General features: G+C 36.9%; 1 protein-coding gene across 1 annotated transcript in view; it reads left to right on the top strand.

Annotated features, from left to right (window-relative positions):
• Positions 1-26911, top strand: part of NALF1 (NALCN channel auxiliary factor 1) — a 538776-nt gene that overhangs the window by 336463 nt on the left and 175402 nt on the right. The gene's annotated exons all lie outside the window — the stretch shown is intronic.

Here is a 26911-nt window from a genome sequence, read left to right on the forward strand (position 1 = left end):
CCGCCACTGCCGCTGCCGCCATTGCCGTTGCTGACTGGCTCAATCTGGTGGTGCATCTGCTTTCTAAATCAGCTGTTGGAAAGCTAGTCATAGCAATGAGAAGCTGTGCTGTTTAGAAACAAACCTCTGATATTTGTAGCTCAATTCTATATCTTTAGGTTAGTCTTGGTGGTAGTTTGCCATTATATATAATTTTTAGCTTGCATTATAAGCAGAAAAAAGAGTATCATAAGAAAGGAAATATCACTACCTTCATTTTACTGACAGGAAGAAGTAATACAGAGGTTTAAGTGATTTCTCAGTTATTTGTCTCCAGTCAACATAGGTGCAAGATTGTGAAAGGCTTTTCCATCTTCCACGGATGGCTTTCATCCCATACTCCAGGCAGGACCCAGCTGGGAAGCCACGATGACGGTGCATGTTTTTAAACCTAACTCCTGTGAATGAAATTCAGTCTGAAGTTAAGAAAATAGCCTTTCTGTATGATGCAAGGGAAAAGTAAGTTGTTTCAGATCAGGATCCATGAATGCCAGGATCTGAAGTAGGAGTAGGTAACAATAAGTTATGTGCAGGGCTGAAAATCAAGCCCTGCCATCTTTTACTGGTTCCTTTAACCGCTACATTTCAGACATGTATACTTCCTTTGCATCCTACCGTCCTTACTGTCTTGCACTCCCATTGCTACATTCTTTCTTCTTACAGAGTCAATAAGAGGATGGAAAGACAGATTTCTGCCTCTTCTGGGCCCTGGCCTGTATGCAGAGTTAGGGCTTCGGTATCTGCTTTGGAGAGTTACCACATGTGAGCTCTATTTTTATGGAAACTAACTTGCAGGTACCTACATCATCTATAGGATCATTTCAAATCTTTATGAGCCTTCTTTCAATGGAAAGATAACTTTCTTTAAAAAGTCCAGTACTATGTTAAGAAGTATATAAGTTTGAAAAGCTGGTTTAATTATCATCTTGCTTTTCAAGTACTGTTGTTAATTTTGCTCTTAGTCATCCTTATTCTCCTTCTTGAGAGAATGCCTCGAGATTGTTCTTTTCACAGAATGTCATGATTTTCTTGTTCCATCCTCTGCTCAGGAAGAATGGATTTTATTCAGAGAACAGACTCCTGCGGAGTGTATTTTCCCAATTCTTAATATTGTTTGTTTACAATGATCATGAGCTGCTGGAGAGCGGAACTGGATAAAGTTTGCTGTCAGCCTTATATGTTGCATAATCTGGAATTTCTCAATGCTTGAGAGCAAGCTATTGTTCAGCACAGTGGGTGGGCTGTAAGTCTTTCTTTCATGCTTTGAAAAGTAAATATGAAGTAAATAAGTAAATATGATGTCCATATTGGAAGGCCATGTTTGCTGAATTTCTGAGCACATAGTATATGTGCATCTTAAAAATGAAAGCATATCTTAAAAATGAAAGCCTGTCTTACTGGAAGGAGGTGTATTGCAAAGAATTAAGAATTAGAATGTTTCTTGAGAAGATTACAGAATAAGCTAAAAATCCCCAGTTTTTCATATTTAAAACTAATTCATATCATGAGGACAGGGAGGAAATGAAATAGGGGTTTTTTTTTGAAGAAGAAGAAATTGTTAATTTTTCTGAAACATTTTACAGACAAGTTTTGACACTGATGATATTCCTAAAAAGCCTGCCCAGCTTTCCATATTGTTTTCACTAGTCCTTGAATGTAGCTCTTGGTAAGCCCTAGATTTTTGGTCTCAGCAGTTTCTAATACTGTTCAAGAATGATTTCATAAAATTGACTTTTATTTTTGACTCAAAGAAGGCTGAAAAATCAATATCTAATGAAGCTAAAAACAGCTGTGTGAAATGTTTTTAGGAATGTCATAGTTATTCCCTTTGCATAAGCTGTTGCTTGATAAGATCTCTGTAGAAGATTTCATTAAGACTGAAAGAAGAAAACATTTCAGAGATAATTTGAAACCAGTATACTTCATCTGTGTGAGAATTCTGACATGTCTCAGTATTAGAATTTTGAATTAGAAAGAGAAACATGAATGAATTCCTAACTTCAATGTAGAAAAAATGGCACGATAAGAGTGAAGTCATTTAGCAGAGAGAGAGATAAAAGCCTTTGTTTTGAATTTATTGAATCAACTAATGCGGCATGACTGAATATAATGATGTATAATTTACTTTTAAAATACGAAGTAATCATGTGTAAATTTTAATTAGTCATGTTAAGTTGTAATTTATACTCCTACAGGTAATCTTAGGTAATTGGCAGTTGTCCTGGTTTGGCCTAAACCAGGCCGATTTTCCTTTCAGTGATTTTTACTTTCAGCTAAGTCTCCTCTAAGTAACTGCACTTTCTGAAACTAACTGCATGTTTTTGCAGACAGTGTCTGCTTCCAGGACTGATAACGCTCGAAGTTTGTAGTTATCACTGAGGCACTGGTAGGGATGTTGTGCAGAAAGGCTCTTGCTGTACTTATTCTTGAGAGAAACCAAGGTCACTGCTGAATTCCTCACTGCTTACGAGTGAAGAGTTGAAGGGGGGTCGCAGCTGCAGGGGGGAGGAAACAGGGCAGGTGACCCAAAATTGACCAACGAGGGTATTCCATCCCATACATGTCATTCTCGGTATAAAGCGGGGGGATCACGAGGGTCTCGCTCTCTTTCTGCTATGGCCAGTGTCCAAGGAGGACTCCGTCTGTTTTCCTGCTGCCCCCGATCCCGATCCGTGCATCCCTGAATCCAGCTCTTGACCGTCGCTAGGCCCAGCCTGGGCCTTCCCGGAGCCTGCCCTGCAGTGCCGGTGGTGACGTGGCTGACTTCAGGGGAGTTCAATCTTGGTTTTGTATATATATTTGTATATATTTGATTATTTCTATTATAGTTATTATACTCTTTTTCATTATTATAGGTTTATTAAAACTGTTTTAACTTTCCAACCCAGAAGTCTCTCTCCCTTTTCCCTTTCCCTCTGTGGGGAGGGGGGGGAATAACAGAGAGCATCTGCCATAGGTTTAATAGCTGGCCCAGCTTTAAACCGTGACAGCAATATATAGAAATGGAAGCAGTACTGGAAAAGTAAAAATAATAAGCATACAAGCTAGGTGACAGTATTAACAGAAAGCAAAAAAAAAATGGGATGCTGGGCTTCTGGGAGGTTTTTTCACATTTGTTCACTTGCCAGGTAAGGAGACAACCTGCTGGATTGCAGTACCTCTTGAGAAACCACCCATCCAGGAGCTGGTCTGCTTCTAGTTATTCACTCACCTGTGGCCTGGCAATGGCAAGATCTCGATGTCCTCCAGGCAGACAGTTGGCAAAGCTGTCTGAGATGTCTCCTTCTTTTACTGGGGAGATGGAGAGAAGACCTGGTCTGTCAGAAGGCAGGGTAGTCCACGGAGGACCTGGCCTGGCAGCAAAGGTGGCCAATGGGAGGATGGGGTAGACATCCCCTGGGTGCTCAGCCCACAAACCCCCTCTCTGTGTTCCTTGGAAAGTTCGATGCGACACTTGACAGACACATGTAGCTGGATATTTAACTTCAATTGTTTCAGGATTTTTCTGGTTGAAAACTAAGATGAAATTGTCTCATACAGCTTCAATTTAAAATTTATGATCTACTACAGCAACATCTTAGTATTTTCAGCCTTTTACCACTGGAGGAGGTGGTATGGGCAGGTGGCAGGTTCATAGCATGCATGGGTTCCTTTCTAGGTGCTTTGGATCCATAAATTATTGTACAGCATCCAAACTAAGTAATCTTAATACAATGATTGCCTGAGTTTCCTAATAACTAGCATTTCTTAGCATTTTCTCCCTGAAAACATTGCTTCTAACAATTATTGAATCATTTGAGGTGCCACGTGTTCACATTGTTGAGGAATATTGGGAGTTATTAGGCTACCGTAATTATCTAAACCATTGCTAGGGTTGTACCTCTTCCTTTCACTTCATAGTTTATATCTGAAAATAGTTTTTCTTTTACTTGAATTGAATACATAATCACTTGAACACATTTACTTTACAGACTATTCCCAGGTATTGCTTCTGACTGCTCAGTTCCACAGAAAACCCTTTTTTTTCCCAATTGCAACTGGTTTATGTGAATTCCACTTAACCTGCTTTTCAGCTAATAAATACTTTTTATTGTTGCAATTACTGTAAACATTAATGATATATAGAAAAATTAAGCAAAAAAAACAAAACCCACAATCTTTTTGTATGAAGAGTATATATATTATTCTTATGTCTATTCTGGGTAGGCTAGGACTTTTTCCTAGCAAAACTGAAAATTTTCTAAGCTATTTAATGAATCCCTGAAATCTAAGATTTTTTTACTTTTTAATTCATGGAAATGGAAATGAAAATTTCAGCAAAAAATCTCTGAAATACTATGCAAGTCTGATTGTAAATTAGGGACTTTCAAAATGAAAATTTTATATTTTGTTTTGTAACAAATAGAATATTCCTAGGAATAAGAAGTAAAAGTTTCTTGGTTCAAGTGAAAATCAACCCATCTCAGAAATTTGTAGTAAAAATGTGTTTTGCAAATTTTTGAAAAAGTCACTATGTAAAGCCACATAAAATGATGCCTCATATACGGTGGTGTGGACTTTTAAGATCATAACAGCAGGTAAAATTTGAAGCTCAGGGTAGAGTTTGCAGATAGTACTTCAGTTGTGTGATTTTCTTTTTTCTAAGGTTCCCCCAAAATTCTGGGATCAGAATTGTCCTGGGTGACCATATGAAAACACCTCCAACATAGAGATGTAAATTTTCACTGACAACTCTTATTTCCCCTTTAGTCCATAAGAACTTAGACAGGTCTAAGACATAGTTTGTTTCATACTATTCTAGACATCTGCACTTGTCAAGGTAAATTATGGACTGAAAACACTAATTTATCTTAAATAGTCATAAAGTCAAGGAATATTATGGTGTTTCAGATGGCACTGAAGTAGATCAGTCACACTCCTGTCCTTAGTATGGTCTTAAATATATAGGCAGTAGTCAGGTCATAAGAAAACAGACACCTTCCTCTTTACCTAAGCATCCTTTTTCTCACAGTGCTTTGGGCAACAGGCCAGACAACAACAGGAAGCAGAGTTTTAGAAGGTAATTTATTTTTATTGATTTAATTTTGTTAAAAATACAAAATGAACACAAAGACAGATATACAGTATACCAATTACCGTGATAAGTAACAGTATGAGCTCATTATAACAGAGTTATAAAAGTTAATCAGATAATGCAAAGGATCATGTTAATCTGTGCTCAAAACATAATTCATATTATCAGCAAAAATGTGAAGCAAAATGGTGTAAACTTTATCATAATCCCCAGCTTTCCTGACCACAAAACACACACAAAAAAATGCTTCAAAAATAAATGTTTTATGGTTTGAGGTGTTTCCTTTTAGTCAGCCAAGAAACTGTGGGCATTATGAAGGATATCTGTGGGGAAAATCAATGGCTTCCCTTAGGTTTCAGAGAAGAAAAAGGTTTTAATGACAACCAAGATATGCACATGAGAATAGACTTACTAGGTCTTTGGGATTATTCACCAATATAGTGCAAGGGCAATTCAAAAACTGTCCTAAAAAATTCTCCTAAATGCAGGTCTCAAGGTGCTGACACACTGCATGAGGTTCAGGAAAGCCTTGGCCATGCCTTCAGAGCCAGCAGTTGCAATTGAAATGTAATAGCATATTATTTACCTAAACAGTTGTATTGGATATTGTATCTCAGTAATGGTGCTGCTATAGCTATCATGGTTTAAGAAGATAAGAAGAAACAGTAAAGAAAAGGGCAATCACTGAATTAATAGAGATACTAGTTTTTAATATCTCTAAAAAGCAACCTTCCTCCAACAACTCTGTATGTGTCTCTCTCTCTTTTTCCTATAAGATAACTTTACCTCATGTCTTTCCCTCATTTCTTTTCTCCTTCTCCCTGCAACATCTCTTTCATTCTACTGGTACCAGTTACCTTTTCTTTCAGAGGACATTTTGTTAGTACATTATTTGCTAAACTCTGACAAATTCTGCTCTAGAATTGTAGCTGCTTCAGACCTGAAGAAAGGCATATGTATCCAAAAGCTTGTTTAATTTTTTTCCGCAGTTATGGTGCTTTGGCCTAATAAAAGATTTGTCCTTTATTACAAGCCTTGCTTGCTTCCAATGTGTATGTGGCCTGGTACATGTAATAGTGGAGCTATACATATTGCAGTATAAAGTCAAGGTCAGCCCAGGTTATTATTACTTTTTTACCAAGGTTGTTTCAACTTTTTTTATATAAATAAGGATCACCCTGTAGTGAATGCTCTTATATTTTATTTACGTCTGTTAAAATTTAGAAAATTGTACTTCTGAATTATATGACTGAAGCTGCAGTGGGTAACAGATTCTGTTAAAATGGTAACTTTTCTGTCTTCAGCATTTAGAAAAATATCTATCTTTGTTTCAGTTATGTTCTCCCAGACTCTTAGAAATCACAAGTGTCTTTTGTGTTCAGCTGTCCTTCTGTGACTCCCTCCCTGCTCCCCTTTCTGTAGATCATTCTCTCTTTTCTTCTCCTTCTCAGGCTACAGGGGAGCTGTAAATTCCTGGAAGAAAAGGAGAAAGAAAGTGCTATAACTACCAACACAAGTACTTATGCAAGCCAGGTAGCAACTAACTGCCCTTGATTAGTAACAGCAGTGTGGCTGCTTTAAAGTGGAGGAGGAAAAACTTTCTATAAGCTTTCACTCGCCACATTAATGAGCTGAGCTGATGCCAAGGATAAAGGGAGCTAAGCGTTCCCTGGTCTGTGCAAGCAGTTTGTGGCCCTCTTTAACACTTGGACAGAGCACTGAGAAATACTCCTTTCAATAGGAATTTGCAAAAGGAAACAATGCAATGCTAGAATTAGTTTGTGAAATTCATAGGTTTTACTGGTGGTTTTCAAAGACCTCTTTAACCTTAAAAGTTTATAGTTTTCTGTAAACCTTTGAGCTGCTGTATGCAGTTTTGGTTGGTTGCTTTTGAGCAAATTATAGCTGACAAATAGTTTGTTACAGGGGGCATGAGGAAATTAGGGACTATAAATGTCAGCCACCCATGAACACATAAAGATAACAAAACCAATGAACTAAGTCAGAAAACGTCACCTGTTTGACTCAGATGGGACCACAGTACTGCTACTGTATGAGGCTCCAAATTAAGAGCTTTTTACTTTATTCAAAATATGACCTTTCAGCAAATATCATTGCCTTGTCTTATGTCTGGGGGGAAGAAAAATAACAGAAAAATTAAAGTATTCCCTGAAGGTAAAGAAGATTGTGGATTTGGGTAATTTCCTCTTTTTTTTTTCTCTTGTCTTTTTTTCCTTGCAATCTATGAACAGGGAAATAGACGAAACTATTTTTGCACATTTGCAGCTTAGTTTGTTCTTCCTTTATCTTTCCCTTGGACAGTTCATACACAAAGAGTTTTAGTCAAAATAGCTAAATCCTTCATTTCGGCATTTTATTCCTTGAGAATGAGTTGTTCCAATACACAAACAAAAAAAAACCCTGAGGATGGAAAAGGCTGTTTTGACTGTGTTTTTATATATGACAAGCTAACTTATTAAAAATGTATAGAATATGAATGCCAGACATAACCTACATTTCCTGCTACAGTCTGATCCTTTGCTTTTAAGGAATTTATGTAGAGTGTATGTGGATCTTCCTTTATCCACATTGCACATCTTGTGTTACTCCCCATATTCTATTATCTGAAAGACAATCTCTTTCCAAAGGATATCTAAAACGAAGATATATCTCACAGATTGAAACTGCCTGCTGCTGTGCCTGCTGTCACTGCTCCTGTCACCAACATAAATGTTAGCAATCAGAGCAACAGTGAGGGATACAGAAGTGGTGACAAAAAATAGTGTCAGGAAAAGAAGCAGCAGTAGTGTCACATATCCGGTTGCCATAATTTACCTGAATGGGGAAAGCTCAGCTTATGCATTGCTGTATTTTAAAGCCTGGAAAAGAAGGCACTGCTTATCTTTTTAGTGTCTGATCTTATGAAGGTTTATGTGTATGTTCAGTTTCCTACACTTCAAGCAGAAGCTGACTTCAGAAAGACTCCTCACAGAGCATTAAGTTAAAAATCAACATGTGTGCACAGACTCTCTTCCTTATGCACAAGAAAATCTTTTCTTAAACACAAACCCAATCTGATCAGTTATCCTGCATGTTTAGTGAACATCCTACATGTTTAGTGAAGTGATGACAACTAATTTTTCAGATTTTATGGGGTGAAAAAAAAAAAGAAAAAGCAACAGAGCTATGTCACAATGTTGTAATAACCTTTTAAACATGTAAATCAAATAAAAAGTGCCAACTGGTGCTTAGGAGTTCAAAGCACGTTAATGAATGCAATTGTCTCAGTTTCTCATATTTTTATGTTAAACTGTTCGATTATAACTTTAGTATAACTTTAGAGCTAAATTTAAAAGACAAATAGAATTAGGAAAAGATTGGTTTTTTCTCTTTTGGATACAGAATCAAATAAACTAGGCAACTTAATTTCATACAAAAATTGTGTACTGTGCTAACAGCTGATGAAGAACCTAAAATTACAAAAGTGGACTGAAGAATGCTGCAAAAACATAAAGTGTTTTAAAGATAATGTCCAAGTAACTAAAAAAAATAAAAGCGCTTGTATAACAGTTAAGCTGAATATTGCAAGGGCGCTCATTAGCTGACTGGAAAAGTTTTAAAGTTCACTCAGTGTTATAGTTCATAGCCTGACCTGTCCTGTATTTCAGGCTAGCCATAATGAGACTTGATTCTTGAACTGTGCTGGATTCAAAATGTCCGAGCTCAGTTTCCAGATCTCCTATGAAGACCTTAATTGCTTTCAGCAAGTCTGAACCTCAATTTTTCATCATTAAAATTGAACATAATGCTTTTCCCGGTCTTTTGAAATAAGGAAAGAGATTGTTTTTATTATGTGCTGCATGATGCCCAGCACAAAGGATTCCCAATCTCCTGTAACATCTCTTGACTCTGTTACAAAATAGAGAAGTAACTTCATAACTATGTTTGAGGCTGTCCAGCATTGGTTGAACAGTGGCAGAAGCCACCCTGGAGGAGACTGATTCCCTTCCTGCTTAGCTAGCTGTCGTACCTCCCACAAGTCCCATATGAGCCAACAGCCCACAAGTTATGAAGCCAACAAGAGCAGCTCTTTTGTGGAGTCTGCCTGTTCCTGCTCACACTGCAAATGGGTGAAAATAAAGATGTAACTGACTACACCGTGTAAGAAGCCATCCATATTTAGACTATGCAGTAACAGTATAGGTTATGTTCATAGTTATAGTCAACATATGACTTCTTACTCAGCCAGCCCAGGTCATGGTAATTGAAAATCACTTTTCTCTTTAGACATAATAGCTCATGGTAATCTACAATAACGTTCCCCTATTATTTTAGAAAATTAGATAAAATAACTCCAGTTATCACTTCAGCGATGAAGATTGTCCTCTACAATTGTCAAGTGGGTAATCACGGGGTATGTTCTGCATTAATTCCACAATGGGCCAACTATATAGGGGAAACAATAGCCCTTGTAAGTACAATTGGTTAGTTATTTCAGGAAAGATCTAAGAGTGTGCTCCAGCTAACTTAGTCACCTCCAAAAACATAAATTCAAGTAGGTGACATTTAGGAAGCTTCCTGAAAGTCACAATTTATGTACATCACATGGTCACCTGAAAACTGAGACAAGTGAGAATTTCTGTTCAACTACAGATCTTGAAAGAATAGGGACTGGGAATTGGGCCATAGCAACATAGCCAGACATTAAAAAGCTTATAGTGTGCATACCTCCAAACCAATGTATTTCCTTTCACATACAAGTATTCTCAAAGCTAACTTATGAATAACAGGTAAAAAAAGGAAATTCCTGAAGCCCATGAAAGATACATTTTCCAAAAGCTTTTTTTGGCCTACAATAACAATAGCAAATCTTACCATCTGCTTCTCTATAACAGCAACAGTAAATCAAAAACTCAGCAAATCAGATACATGTATTACTGGTATCCTCTCTAGTATTAATTCATGTGTGATCCATATTACTTGCAAACCATATAGTATTTAAAGCTGCAGATCCCGTGACTGAATCTAGATGCTCAAAAGAGAATTAATTTGGCTGCTTTCCACTTCTTCCTTTTTCCCCGTCATCCTATCTCTTCACTTCGAATGTGTTTATGGGAAAGTTTACCCACACATCAAAATATTTTGATTTAGACCTTTTCTGTATTCTTCATCAAGAAAGAATTCCTGCTTTAGGCAGAACGTTGCCAGCAGGTCAAGTGAGGTGATCCTTCGCCTCTGCTCAGCACCGATAAGTCACTTCAGGAGTGCTGGGTACAGTCATGGGCTCTCTAGTACAGGAGAGACATGGACCTATTATAGCAAATCCAGCACAGGGACACAAAGATGATGAAGGGACTGGAGCATCTGTCATACAAGAAGAGGCTGAGAGAGCTGGGACTCTTCAGCCTGGAGAAGAGAAGGCACAGGGAGGTCTTATCAGTGAGTATAAATCTCTGATAGGTTGAGTAAAGAAGATGAACCATTCGTCTCAGTGATGCCAATGAAAGGAGCAAGAGGCAACAGGCACAAACTGACATACTCGAAATTCTGCTTAAACATAAGAAAACACTTATTTACTTGTGAAGGTGGTTGAAAATGAGTTGTCCAGAGTTGTTGTGGAGTATCCATGCTTGAAGATATTCAAAGCCCAGCTGGTTACAACCCTGAGCGACCTGCTGTAGCTGATGTCTCCTCTGAGCAGTTTCATCCTCAATTAAACCGTTTTAACAAAAAGTCAAACACTTTCTACCAATTAACCAACAGGGCATTTACCAGAAACAAAAAAGAATGAGGTTCCAATTTGTTAGTGTGTATTGTTATGAATTGGAAATTTGATCTCCTAAAAGGCATAGAGTTTTCAAGTGTCCGATTTATTAGCTGTCCAGGAGTGATTTTTCTTCGATGTGTTTTTGCTGGAAATACTATGCTTGTCAAAAGCTTCATATATGTACTTTTAGCCAACCTAGATTTTCTGGGAAAAAAAATATTGCAAGAATTGCAACCAGCTTTCCTCTGAAATGCCTTATAGAGAGGTCCTTATAACCATGAACTGCTGTATCTTCTTTTCCCGTCTGACCACTTGTTTTTGCCTTTTAATTTGCTGGCTCCTCTTCCTGCTTTTCATCAAGAATGGACCTACGAGCCTCGCAAAAGCTATCAAAGCCTTCGATTCATATCTCTCTGAAAATATTTTTCGCAGCTTCCTGGCACTCACTGAGAAAGATCAATAAACAAACAAAGAAATTTACATTTACAATATTGAAGTATTTCTCTGAGATTCTTCTCCTTATCCTATTCACTGGTATTTCACAGATCCCTTTTGATGTCATCTTACATAGTAATATATATGTATATATATATACACATTCATACCATTTTGTTATTGTAAAGAGAGAAATCTCCAAAAAGTAATCTCCTGTTACATGACAACTTGGTCTCCCCATGGCTTCCAGTATTATTTTACTTGACCTTTAGTTAAAGATCTGACAGTTGTTAGGAACAGTCATTGTAAGTCCTTTGGGTGATCACTGACAAGGCTTTTATAGTGTGCTTTATATTTATATTCCTTAACATCAGGCTATAAAATACAAGCTTGTGAAAGCGTATAATTTACTAGGAGATAACAAGTATTCACGTCTTTTATTCTTGTATTTACTTTGAATGCCATAAATCAAACCTGGCACAACATGAAGCAGCAGCTTATTTAAGGTGTATGTAGAGGGAGAATTAACACTGAAGACTATAAATTTTCAATATATTTACAGGACTGGTTTTGTTTGTTTGTTTGGTTGGTTTTTTTCCTTGACAAGGACTGATTCAAATACAGTAACCCAGGACAGACATGAATGACAAATACGCATCCAGATTTGTGGTTCTAACATTAATGTATAATATTTATTAATATATAATATATGGCAAATTTATAAACATAATTTCTTCAAAGCCATATATGTGTGATGTCCTTGTGAAGATTTTATTACCATTATGTGCAACAGTGTCTGAGATGTGTTTCTTCTTACTGTCACAGAACATGGTGCTCAATCCAGTTTAACCTTCTGAGATATACTTAGAAACTGAACTCAATGACTGGTAGAGCAGAACCAAGTTCTTCAGTGGAGTATGTTCAAACCTGAGTTACTCAAATAAGCTCCTAAACTTGGTGCATGTACACAAAATATAGTTTCAAGAAATTCTGCAGAGTCATTGATGGCTATTCAAATTAATGAGTACTCGCACTCCAGAAAACTTGAGTCATTTTTACTAATATTGCTTTGTATTAAAGTAGCTAAAGCCTTGAACAATACTGTTAATGTGACTGACATGTTTTTTGTGGTGATAGAATTTCAAGAAATCTTTGCTGCAAGATAAGCAGGTATGCTAATTTTTGTTGCTGGGTTGACTGCAGCTAATATAGCAATGACATGTGCAGATGGTATTTTACCACACTTTCAGATATTTTTAAATTACTTCATGCTATCATTCACGGTTCAATGCTGGGTGTCTCACCTGGTGACATGAATTTACCAATATACTCTGTCAACATTGCAGATCAAACAAATTTTTTTTAACTTTCTTGTTGCCAGTCTGATATCTGTTTCTATATTAGGCTAGTTTCTCTGGTGCAAGTTTCTAATTTATGCACACAAAGCAAAATTTTGCCAATCTATGACACTTCTTGGTAATACCAGAAAAGATTGTACAGGTACTACTACTACTACGTACTATACGTAAATCCAACGTACAGTCTTAAAAAACATCTACTAGGAAGCAATTTATCATCAGATACATAACTGTGGATGTTTAGTGAAGAAGAATTTGAAAAGGACAATATTTTAAAAAATCAGGAATAATATGTCTATCATCTTAAACTGTATATCTTCTGCAAACATAGCTACAGTAGAACTACAGAGAAAATAGTCTACTAACACATCAGCATTGTCTGGTAACACAGGATGTTCCACATAAATATGAGGAAAAACTTCTTTACGGTGAGGGTGACTGAACACTGGAACAGGCTGCCCAGAGAGGTTGTGGAGTCTCCTTCTCTGGAGACATTCAAAACCCGCCTGGACGCGTTCCTGTGTGATATGGTCTAGGTAATCCTGCCCCGGCAGGGGGATTGGACTAGATGATCTTTCGAGGTCCATTCCAATCCCTAACATTCTGTGATTCTGTGATTCTGTGATTCTGTGAAAGATGGGAAAGAAGGAAAATAAAGGCAGAAAAGGAAAAGGAAGAAAGCTACATCCAGAAAACTGCTTATAAACATTAAATTTAAATTTCTCTTTCTAGTTTATAGTGCAATAAATACCACAAAATCAATGTTAATTTATAATGCTACAAGCTTCTCGTAGCTTCCAATAGTGTCAGCCATTGGAGATGAGGTTTGCACACCAGTCACATAACTTGATTATTCAGCAGATTGAGAATTCTTATCCATAAAAAATAACATATTCAATATGAACAATGATCTCCTGGTTTTGTTGTATGATAGGTGTATATCACAAATATACAAATAACTGATGACAGGTTCATAATACTGATTTTTTGCCTGTTGGCAGAGGAAGACATATTGTGAAGAACAGACGAAGTTTGATTCCTTGTTGATTATCACCAAGTAATTCATCTTATTGGAAAGAGCCTGATGCATGTTCTGTATGGAAGACATAAATAGGTACTCCAATTCATTCTCTTTGGTGTTACAGAGCTTCTTTCTATTCCCCAGCTCCAAATAGTCACAGTATCTACTAACAATCTCTTAGCTGACTTGATCAGTCTGGGGTTATCACCCTCCTGCTCCTTTCTGCTGATTTTGCTGCCACCTCTTTAGCTAAAAGATTTCTCAAAGATTCAGCTTGCCTCAAGCAAGTTTCACAGATTCCTACTTTAGTGTCCTCATAGAGACAAATCTGAAAGAGGTGAAGCTCATACTGAGTACCTCAAATATTGTTTGAAAAACCAAATCTAGAGAAACAGAAGAAAAGGACTTGCAAGGAGGAATTACAGTCAATGCAAATGAATAATAAGTCTTACTCTTGTCAGAGACCCTCTTGAGAGGTTTCAAACAAAGGCTTTTGAAAGACTCCAGATAGAGATAGATGTGTCTGATTGTCTATAACATTAACACATAAGTTTTTGTTGAAATAATCAGTTGGTGGAAATGGAGGTTATTCCGCAATAAAGTTGCCTGAGCTGGGTTAGGATGATGGCATTATAAAGTGCAGCTAACATAAAGTGGTCGTGACTCACAGTAAAAGAGTGTCAGATTGCTGTTCACTCCTTCCACCTGGGTGAATGGATGCCACTGTCATTTTAGGCTGCCATACTGAGTACTAGTGTATTGTCATTATATATTTCCTGTGAACTTGGAGGCTTGAAAAAACAGTTTGTATAAAGGAGTTTTTAGTTCCTTCTTTTTAGATTGTTACTTTCAAACTGAGCAGGTTGAAGAATCTTTTCCTTTGTGATATAATCTAAGGAGTTGCTAGTAGCACCATAAAATTCTTCAGATTCACAAACAAGTCTAAAAATAGAAGAGATATAACAAGAAAAAAAAACACTCGTAGAATACAGCAATAAATTATTAGAACAACAAGGTATTTCCAGGCTTATTCATCGTATGAAGTGGTCTGACTAGAGAAATACATCTCTATCACTCAGTTAAAGAATTCGAGCACTCAATGTGATACTCTGAGATTAAACTCTTTCTCCTGAGCTTGTCCTTGAATTTCTGACTCTTTCTACTGGAAGAATGTTTGCCAGAAGAATGCCGTCTTTACCTCAGTCTTTAGTAGTAAGATGAGTTGTTCTATGGGTACCCAGTCTCTTGAGACGGAGGACAGGGACAGGGAGCTGAGCAAAGGCCCAATAATCCACGGGGAAATGGTTAGAGACCTGCTATGCCACTTAGTCTACCTGGACTTTAGTAAAGCCTTTGACATCGTTTCCCACAGCATTCTCCTGGAGAAACTGGCTGCTCATAGCTTGGATGGGCATACCCTTCACTGGGTGAAAAACTGGCTGGATGGCCGGGTCCAAAGAGTTGTGGTGAATGAAGTTAAATCCAGTTGGCAGCCGGTCACAAGTGCTGTTCCCCAGGGCTCAGTATTGGGGACAGTTCTCTTTAATATCTTTATCAATGATCTGGATGAGGGGATCAAGTGCATCCTCACTAAGTTTGCAGACGACACCAAGTTGGGAGTGAGTGTTGATCTGCTTGAGGGTAGGGAGGCTCTGCAGAAGGATCTGGACAGGCTGGATCGATGGGCCAAGGCCAACTGTGTGAGGTTCAACAAGGCTAAGTGTCAAGTCCTGCACTTGGGGCACAACAACTCCATGCACTGCTACAGGCTTGGGGAAGAGTGGCTGGAAAGCTGGCTGTCGGAAAAGGACCTGGGGGTGCTGATAAACAGCTGGCTGAATATGAGCCAGCAGTGTGCCCAGGTGACCAAGAAAGCCAACAGCATCCTGGCTTGTATCAGACATGGTGTGGCCAGCAGGACCAGGGAAGTGATCGTCCCCCTGTACTCGGCACTGATGAGGTCGCACTTCGAATACTGTGTTCAGTTTTGGGCCCCTCACTACAAGAAAGACATTGAGGTGCTGGAGAGAGTCCAAAGAAGGGCAACGAAGCTGGAGAAGGGTCTGGAGAACAAGTCTTATGAGGAGTGGCTGAGGGAATTGGGGTTGTTTAATCTGGAGAAAAGGAGGCTGAGGGGAGACCTTATTGCTGTATACAAGTACCTGAAAGGTGGTTGTAGCAAGGAGGGTGCTAGCCTCTTCTCCCAGGTAAGGAGCGATAGGATGAGAGGAAAAGGTCTCAAGTTGTGCCAGGGGAGGTTTAGATTGGATATTAGGAAAAATTTCTTCACGGAAAGGGTTATCAAGCATTGGAACATGCTGCCCAGGGCAGTGGTTGAGTCACCATCCCTGAAGGTATTTAAAAGACGTGTAGATGTGGTGCTTAGGGACATGGTTTAGTGGTTGACTTGGTAGTGTTAGGTTAATGGTTGGACTCAATGATCTTAAAGGTCCTTTCCCAACAAAATGATTCTGTGATTCTGTAATGTCAGGAATAATGACTTTTTCCTTTAAGGCTCTCACCATTTCCCTACTTTTCTATCTCCTAAAAACCTTGTCCTTTGTAAACTGTGAATTCTTTCTGTTATTTAAGGTATGACATTCATTATCTAATAAGCGTATTAGAGCAAACTTGCATCCAGCATTCAACAACGTGCTGTCTATTCAAGTGTGCCTTCTGTCTGTGACCTTCATGTAGCAGCTACTGTCCCACATATCAATGAGTTCACAGCAGGAGTAGATGAAAAGGGTGTAGAAGATAAGGATGGAAAAAGATTCAAAGCCACAAGATTTTGAAACTGGATAAAATGCCCATTACTAACATATATAGGAGTTAGTGAACATCAGAAGACTATTCACAGAAGATAGCATGCTGAGAAAGAATGTTTTTTTCTAGAGGAAAAGAACCTGCACTTGTTGTTGGTGTTTGAAGAGATGCCCACAGAGCTTACTCTTCAGTGGGAGACATGTAGTATAAGCTTTCATCAGTTGTCTCACCTCTAAATGTTCTTTTAAGTATAAAAGTTCTACATTTTAAATTTGCAAGTAAGACAAAAGTAGAGTGAAAAACACTTCAGAGGCTCTTTTTTTTTTTTTTTGTCTCTAAAGTTAAATACATAATTTTGAATCCAGAATTAGGGGGGAAAAGCAGAACCAACAAACATTTTTCTGGGTGATATTTCTTTTTTTTTTGGTATGAACTGTACTAAGTATATGGAGTTTGTATAGTGTTGGTGTGCAATTTTTCAACCTGCCGTGTTTAGTTTAGAAAATAGCCTTTTGCTGAGAGCAGAGTTTTTAACGAAATGTAACTCTTTCATTGTTCCAAATGAAATTTCTGTTCATAAGAAAGAAAAATTCTTCCCTGCTCACTCCCATCTCTAAAACAGCTAGGACAGCAAGCAAGACAAACATTCAGGAAATGGCAGGCTCAGATTCTTCTTCTTGTTCATCCTTATACATAAAAAAAAAGATAGAAACAGGTTTCTTGTATCCCATCTGAATACTCTGACAACCGATACTGGACATGTTTTCAGTCTGAAATTGTCTCAGTTTCATCACAAGATGGAATTGAAATAATTTTTAAAAACTTTATCCTTTCCATAAAATGGTAAAAAATATATATCCAGCCAGGTATATTTTGTATTTTCAAGTCAAGGCAAGAGAATAGGCTGGTTAAGAAAATATTGTAAGGGTCTTTAGACATCCTTTTCTGAGAACTGTATCATTTGGTGCGATTTGGTTTATTAGAAGTGTAAGTATTTTCTCAACAGAAGTACTACTTTGTATGACAGAGATGATAATTTAGCAGTTTCCTGAGTGAAAAGGGGAGGTACATCAGAAGAAGGCAAATCACCCCAATTTAGAAAAACAAAAAAAAACCAAAAAAAAAACCCAGGCTTTTCAGAATCCCTTCCAACTTCTCAGACTCATATGTAGGATGCTGTATATAGAGAATGACTGTCTTTGGAAGAATAGATACAAGAAGTGCAAACTGTGCTTCCTTAGTCTGCTCTGTCATGACCAAGTACACTTAGAAATAACATGCAATGAATAGCCTGTGTCTGAGGAAAAGGACAGGTATAGGAGATGCAGTTAATGAGAAAAAGCTGAAACATTTTTCTCCACAGAACAGCAGAAGAGTGGTAGTTAAAACAATTCCTAAACCAATTTATTTCTCCCTAAGTGATATTTGCTACTTTGTGGAGGAAATACTAATAAGAACAAATGACTCAAATTCAGACTAGAAATTCAAGGCTGATTTAAATGAAGCTTATTGCTTACACAGACAGATACAGCTCAATAATACAACTTCATTAATTTATTAAACTTTATATGGATGCAGTTTAAAATTACACTTGAAAAGAATGGGGAATGAAAAGAATGAGGAAATAAATTGATCTTTTAACATTATTTGACAAATAGTTCTTTTATTCATGTGAATTAGAAAGTTGGAGAAGGAGTTTTCTTCAGAAGGACTGATGGGCTTTAATTTTTTCCACTTTTCTTGCATCATGCAGTAGTGTAAAAATAGTGTCTTTTAATGATATGTGTATGTAATCTTCAATACAGCAATAACCATATCTAATACTTTATGCTGGAGGTCTTAACAATTCAGAATAACAACTTATTCACTAAGAAGGAAAAATCAGGACATGGGTAACCTGCTTTCACATATTCTTTCAGAATTTTAAATGTGTGATTTCTTGTTGTGCTTAATGGAAATGTCTAGTACTTGAAAATCATCATTGTACCATTTATTACAGCCGTGACTGTTTTGCTTGAAAGGTTTGTACTTAGAGAAAATGACATCTGTTGGTATACTCCCACATTAAGTTTTGAATTAATTTTATATTTTAACTTGCAGTGTGCCTGAAGGGATATTCCAAGCATCTTCATAAGATACTTCAAGCTCTTGACTCCTGTTTAATGTAATAGCACTTGAGGGTGTCCAGCACCTTTCAGGATCAGAATTAGTATTTTCATAGAAATTTGTAATGCTTAAACAGTTGTTAATGATAAAATATCACCTGCAGTATAGCTATCCTTGAGAACATTTCATTGCCTATACTGAAAACAGCATTGTGACAGAAATCCGCAGATATTTAAACTCTTCTTTGAAGTGTTTCTTTTCTTAGTAATGAGTGTATTATCTCCTGAAGAGCTTAGTTACCAACTCAGACAAAATCTGTGAATAGTTAAATCAGTGGTAGTGTTTCATAAAGTTAGAGTTTTGAGAAAAAGGACATACAAGAACACCGAAAACATACTATTTACTATTGTGGTTGTGGAAACATTTTGATTCCCATATTTAAAGTTAAACCAGGGAATAAGAGCAGATGCTGCTTTTTTTGCAGCCTAAACTACGTTATAGCAGACAATTCAGTAGCTTGAATTGCAGATCTTCCATTTTCATGTGAGCTTTTTCTTATGTGTAAAAGCTTGCAAGTCTTTCAACTGTTCAAACCAATTACAATTGCTACCGCTAAATTAAATTTGAATATAACTTGTTTTACAATCAGTTGCTTCCTTCTTCTTTTGGAATGTAACATTTCTGCAGTACTACTAGGGAGAATGAAGAAGACAGTAAATGAACGCACAGACAAACTTCTTGCAAGAACTCTGAAACACTCATCATGAAAAGGAAAAGGAAAAGGAAGCAGAAAAAAGGAAAAGGAAAAGGAAAAGGAAAAGGAAAAGGAAAAGGAAAAGGAAGAGGAAAAAATAAAAAAATTACCATTTACTGTTTTACAAGGATGTTAAACATATCACAACAGTTGCCCTTGAAAATATTAACCATGGATGAATCAAATGACAAATTGTCAATGGCATGCCAGCAATTATGTAAATAATTGTTTTTCTTTCATGCAAATAAAAATGGAAATCAACATACTTAATAGAGGATCGTATGCATTTTAAGAGAGGAAGAAATCACTTTGAAAGAGCTCAGTGTATTTATCCCTAAACTGCAAGTAATTAAACAATAAATATTTGGACATTTTTGTTGAGCCAATCATTAGGAAAAAATGCCTTGCATACTAAAAAAAAAAAGATCTGTTGTCTTGCTTGACTCCCTGTTCAATGTAATTTTTCCACTAACAAACAGAGATTCAGAGTTATTACGTTGGAAATTATGACCATTTTGTATTCTGATATTCAGAAATGAAGAACAATTTATTTTCCTTGACCATGGTTTTAAGGGCAGCACTGTATTCCTCTGTGATAGGGAATATTCATGACAGTGCCTACTCAAATGAAGAAATATAATTGTATGCAGATTTAGAAAAGTCCAAGAAATATCAGAATATCCTGATCTCAGATTTCAATGAACTCAGTATTAGCTATTCAAATTGGGAGGAACAAAACATGCATTTTAAAGAGCAGATGCATGTGGTAGAAGAGAGGTAGCCTACCCTACATACTTTTTTCCCCGTGCAGTCTTTCAGGAGTGTTTCCATAGAAGTTATGTCATTTTAATTACGGATTTATAGCCGTTTATAGTTACATGGATTTATAACAAATTGACTAATATGTCCATCAATACTCATTTCATCCTCATGTGAAAACTGCTATGATCATATGATGTAAACAAAACCAGCACTAGCTTAAGGATGTATGTATGTAAGTATTTCATACATAATATGCACAACAAACAGTGAAATGGCTTTTTAAAGCATTACAAACACATTGGTAGCATCTCTTATAGGAATGTTTTCTTTCATTTTATAAAAGCAGTTATGACAGCAGCCTCCTTTTGTAGACAGTGCATCACTTTAAGCATTTTTTCCCACATCAATTAGCTGCTTGGTGTGTTTTCCATATCCTTTGTGTTCCTCACTTTACCGCTACTATAAAATAGTTTAGCACAGTCAGCCTACTCTCCTCTGTCTAGACTTAAATTTTGTTTTTCTCCCGTGATTTCTTTGAGTCTATACGGCTAGTCCTAGTGACAGATTGTCTTTGAGATCTTGTAGATACATATCTATAAAGAACGACGACAGATAAATTTTTTTTTATTTCCTTATCTAGTATCCAAAAGATTATGCGCTACCTGAACTTGGTTTATATATCCAGAAATGACTGTAATTTGAAATGAACGATTCTTATAGGAGATGATTTGGCATCTCCAGCTTAGCTTGAACTGGACAGAAACACATTGTTTCTATTTTCTGCTGTCCAAATGGAAAGATGGCTATTTTGAACGTGGTTCTATTCAAAACTTGATCCCCAAAATCATTGAGCTCTGGCAGCTCCCACTGACATGAGTAGAAACTGAAGATGTTTACAGCCTGTCTCAACAAAACTCACAGGTTGTTTATCTCCTCAGGTTTAGCATAATCTGTTTCTCAAGGTATTACTTCCATGGGGAGGTTATATTAAAGTAGGATGATGTGCTTACGGTTTTGAAATGAAACACACACTTGTTCTTGGGTGGTACTATAATTCCTGTTTAGAATGTGCCACCAAAGGCTCAGCTAGTTTTGCCGTGTTAAAATGGGATTGAGGCAAACCAGTATCGTTTTACAGTTATGTTCCCAAGTAGCCTGCAATTTATTCAGAGCTATGGGTTAGAGATTTTAAAAATAAAGATAAACTGAAATGAAATCAATTAATGCAGATTGAGAACAGCTTTACTCCCTAGCACTTAGGTTTTTTCTGAATTCAAAATTTCCTGAAATCAGAAGTGCAGATAACTGTTGTTTTGGGTATATACTGTCCCCTCATAAGCATATAATCTGCATTTAAACAATTCATTACTGACTAACTTTTGTATCTAAGAATCCTTAGAAGTATTTACTGACCAACACATTGCTTATCCATTCAAATGTCACTCATAATTTTATTTATATTAACTTTATGCAAAGGATTAATTCTCTTTTCATTCAAACAATAAGCCATCTATGGCAAATGAAGCCATGAACAAGCCAAATATATAAAAAGAGAAATTCTTCTGCACTATTTGTTTCTTACTGCACTGGACCCTCTGATCTCAGCAAGCTGTCTTTTATGATTTTTTTAGGAAATTTTCACAACTGCCTTAAACTTAGAGATTAGTTGTAATCTTCCTACTTTCTCATAAATTCATCCTTGGTTTCGTTGTAGCTTAATTACAGTCTTTTCTAGCAATCCAATCTTGTAGGCCTCCTGTGTTTACAAGCCATATCTTAAGGGATGTCTGATAATGGAAGCAAACAAGTATGCATAGGTTCAAGAAAGAAAACACTTTTTATAGTAGATGGCTCAGGAACTTGCCAGCTAGGAAACAAATATAAGACATGTTGAAGAATGTATTGCCTCTTTCTTCTTAGCATTCTTCCTTCTTAGCACTTAAAAAAAGTTTTATTATACAAACTCCTCTCTTTTCCTTGGCTGGTTCCATAGTCCAACAAGATGAAAGTCTATTTTGTTGTTTCTTTCTCCTGCCTGTTATTCTGATTCTGATGAAATAATGTTTCTTCAAAGCATCTCCTTTTCTGTAGTAATGCTTCCTTGCATTTTGGCTATCCCTTCTTGAAGGGCAGCCATCAGTCTTTTGGTGTGGATCTTGGAAGAACATCATACACCTGTGACAATTTATAGAATGATGTCACATGATGCTAAAGTGTTCCACAACAGGACCATTTCATAACCTCTACCAGAATTCATAAAAATATTATCTTAGCCTCCTCCCAAATTCTCTTAGCTACCCCATCCAGGGCTCTGTTAAACAGTGAACAGTTAAACTTATTCTAGGGATTTCTTTTTAATCAAGAAAAGGACATAAATAATGAAAGATATTATTCCTTTTTCAGTACTGAAATTTCAAAACTTTCCCTGTACATAGTCTCACTGTCTTATTCAAAAAAGTGTCAAGGATATGCTGAAATATTTCTATACAGTTGGCTAATATATCTCTTATTGTATGTTTCAAGTGAAAAATAATCAGGATAATATCTTTAAAATACTGGTACTTAGATCATGGCAGCAATGAACTATGAGAATTTGCCAACGGCTGCTATATTCTGTAGGTGTTATTCAAAACAAGTATTTATTTTCACGTTCCTTCATTTGAGTCATGACATATCGTATATATATGTATATATCATTTTTAGTCTGTCCATGTCACTGTATGGAACAAATGAATTGTCTTAGTTTTTGTGCCAATAAAAGGTTTAAAAAACAAGCAGTCTTTTCTGCTCACAGATTCAATCAATTTTTAATTGAATGTTAGCCTGTATATTCTGTTTTACCTGTCAGTTGTTGGTTTGAACAAAAATCAAGTCTCAGCTACATCATGTTGTGTGTGAAATCATTCCATCTATGTTTGTATACCAAAATGTGCACTAGGCAACCAAGATTGGAATGTATCCCATTTTCTTTTTATCCTTCTCCAGACGTAGTACCAAAGGATGTCATTCAACAGTGTGTTTTCTCCAGCAGAAAAGCTATTTTAAGAACAGCTGAACACTCATTCCTGCATCCATGTAACAAGCTATTGTCTTCCATGCTTTGCCAACTGTTAGTGAATCTCTGCAGTAAAGCAGATATCTGAAATAATTCAGCTAAAAATATAGAATAAATATGAAATCTTTTGCTGCTCAGATTCATATAATGGTAAAATAAAAAAGTTCCATTTGTATAATGGGGGAAAGGAAAAGGGCAGGGAACTAGGAATCAAATTAATTTCTTTATTTTTTTTGGAATAAAGAATAAACATTTATCAAATCTTTTAGGTTCTGACTGGATTTTCATCCTCTCCTTAAAAATTACCTGTTAACCCATTGGTTTTCCCTAGTACTAGTTTTTCACTAAATTTTCCTTCATTGCAATCAAAAGCAATAAACTGTCTTTACTAAATCTAATTGAACAACATGATTTGGATTTAATTCATGTAGTTATGTTCATTTCTGAAAAAAAAAAACCAAACAGATATGAAGCAGATATGTGGACACCACCCCACTACCCCACAGTGCCCCAGAACTATGTAAGGGTCTTAGAGCTACATTACTAATTCCTTTCAGGGAAATTGCAGCTTACTCAAAATGACATCTGTGTGATGTAAATTCATGTTTGTGTTTCTTAGAGAGAGAAACTTAACTCTTGGAGATGAAGAACAAATAGCTTTCCCCTAGCTTAGTCTCTTGTTGTTTTATTATTTTTGGTAAGTGGGCAGTCCATTTATCATCAGGAAAGTATTAGCATTACGTTTCTCACCTCATTTTCCCCATTCAGTTCTTATTACTTCAGTGAAAAGAAGCTAGTAAAACATTCCACATCACACAGAAAAATAAAGATGAAAAAAAGCTGTTTCTGTTCAAAGTCAGACAGGAATTGAGTATGGACCGAAGTATATCATTCAGCCAACATATGCTTTAAGCAACAGCATTAGGAATCAAAAAGAGGAGGAAAGAAGGAGAGAGAGAGAGAGAGGGAGGAAGGAAGATTAGGTTTGCATGTATATGTGGTCTAGTGGTATCTGTTTTATACCACAAAAATACTGTACAGTTAGAGAATGTGCACATCTTTTTATTCCTGATATAGCTGTATTATTTTTAAAGAACCGCTCTACATTCGACACCTCATTAAGATCAAAGAAAATCTTTAGAAAATTTAGTTTCTTGATCAGTTATGCTAAATGTTCTTGCTCTTCTGTATCACAGCAGATTATGATTATTTTCCTCAGTTTAATATCTGAATGTGGGTCATGTATGAATATATCTGTTCTTTCATTTGTTTCTTCTCTATGTCATTTCTGGAAGGTATTTCCATGGCATGTATAAACAGTTGCTGTGGTGTCGATGGCCATGGTTTCTAGACTGAAGTCATGCTGTAGCAGGCTACCTTTCACTTGTAGCAAATCTCACCACTCAGATGATTTGGAAGGGAATGGAGAATCATTTCCCCACCCGTGAAACTTCCATGTCTCAAAAAATATTCTCATTCTACATCACGGTGATAAAGAAAACTTTCAAAGTGTGAAAGAAAAATGCACAGAACTTTACTGGGATACAGAATATCCTTTTCAGGTCCCTCTTCAGAAAGACTGAGAGGAAAGACATGCCTGTCTCTTCTGCTTCTCTGTTATTAGCTTAGTGTTAAAAAGAATGTCTTAGTAAATAAGAGATGTTTACTGTGGAGATAAGAAACATATTCCAATCATTTTTTTCTTAAAACTGATGAGTTTTCATAGAATTATTTGTTGCATGAACAGGTATTTTCCAAAAAGGAACAAAAGTAGAAAATTCCCATAAATTTAGACAGCTGGTATGAATGGCATCATTGCCACATAGCTCTGTTTGATACACTTATACCTGTATGCATTTCGGAGTTAATTATACCGTGATCAAGTTTAAGCTGTTTACTTTATGCAGTGAAGAGCTTTTTTAATCACAGCATTGATACAGCAGAGGGTATTCCATGAGTTAAAACAAAAATTAATTATTTTATGCATGAATAATCATGTCTGTAATCATGTAGGAGAGTCAGAGAGCTATAATACATTCAGGGTTCACAAGACAGACAAGGAGGTAGAACAATGATGAATTATTGCTTCTGTTCCATTTATTTAAGAGAGCAGGCTCAAACACTGTCAACTAAATGGGTCATCTGACTTCTCACTCTAGACTAATTTTTTCCTCTGATTTCTTTTTTTCCTGAGGTTTCCCATCAGTGATTATTGTACCTCATCTTTTCACAGCCCTGCAGCTGAGAGATTGTTAATGGTATTTCTTAGCCGTCTCAGGAAGATGTTTTCACATGCTGCAAACTCTGCTTGTTCACCTGCATAAGCGCATGTCACTTCCCCCATCTCTTGGCCTTCAATTCAGAGTACTTCCAGAATCTGCACAGGCTTCCCCCTTAGCTGTGCATCATGCTCTTGGTTCACACTGTTCACCACAAAGCCTTTTTTCTCATGTCTCTGAGTAGCAATGATAAAATTACTATGGTATTTCATTTAAAGTGTCATTTTTTCAGTAAATGGTAGCGCGTTTGTGTGCAAATTTGAAAAACATAATGGCAGATATTTCATCATCAAATATGTTGACTGACTTTAGAAAGCAATATGCTCACTATTTATTATGTTTGCAAATAGTGAGCTATAATATCGAAAATAAACATTAAGATCCTTAAGCGAGAATGGATTAGTATATAATGAATCATAATCAGGTCCTCCTTTTTCACATTCTTTTATAGTATAAAAAATACAGAAACAAAAACATTAATTGTAAATATATACACTTAACGTGTTTACATTACTTGACGATCTTGCCAGGATTTGAGTTTCATCATACATAGAGACAAACCTTTTGCTTCTGTGTGCTTAAAGGCAAAACTGGATTGTTTAAAAAGGAGTTAAGTGATTTGGGGACCAGTAATAGCTTTCTTCAACTGCCAGGCCGTCCATTGACCACAGTTTCTTAAAGTAAGAACTAAATCTGCCTCTCTCCGAAGGCAATGCCTGTCACAGTCTCCAATCCTAAAGCAGGGCCTGCGGGTACTTTTATAATAGAACTATTAAGTAATAATAGCTTTTCAACTAAGAAAATAAAATTGTAGTTCTCACGTCACAAAATAGCCACCATGGGGATTAAGAAGAATTCTGCCTTTATCACACACACCATGCTTTGATGTGATCCCACTGTCTTCTTTGAGGTGGTGAAGTGAAACAGGCAAGTTTCAGTTGTTGTGATACAGCTATGAGATGAGGAAAAAGTGTTTTATTAATGGAGGATGGAAGAGTCCATTCCCTTCCTGCTTCTGCTGCTGACTCCAAAACACCCTAAGGTCTTTCCCCAGTCAGAAAACTGACTCAGTCCCCAGTAGCTGTATCCAGTAGCTGGCCCCTGGATCCCCATTGTCTCCCCAGTTTCTGGCATCTGCGCATGCCAGCCACCGAAGCCCACAGCCCCTCTCCTGTTGCTGGAACTCAGACCTGCACACACACGTGCATGCACACACACATACTCACACTCCCACACACTATATAGATCGTTACAGTCACCCAGTCTGTACCTGGATCCTCTCATTTCCTCACACACAGAGACACACATTTACAAAAGAGTCTTGCCAGTAGCTGGACCAGACCTATGGCCTTACCTGTAGATGACCCTCTACCTCCATGGTCTCCCCATTAGCTGATTCAGACCTATTGGCCTCTCCAGTAGCCAATTTGCTGATCCTTTTGTCTCTCTAGTGTCTGGCCCAGAGTTGTAATTGCTCCAATACTTGTCTCCCAAA

The sequence above is a fragment of the Nyctibius grandis genome, chromosome 2, assembly GCF_013368605.1.
Source record: "Nyctibius grandis isolate bNycGra1 chromosome 2, bNycGra1.pri, whole genome shotgun sequence".
NCBI lineage: Eukaryota > Metazoa > Chordata > Aves > Nyctibiiformes > Nyctibiidae > Nyctibius > Nyctibius grandis.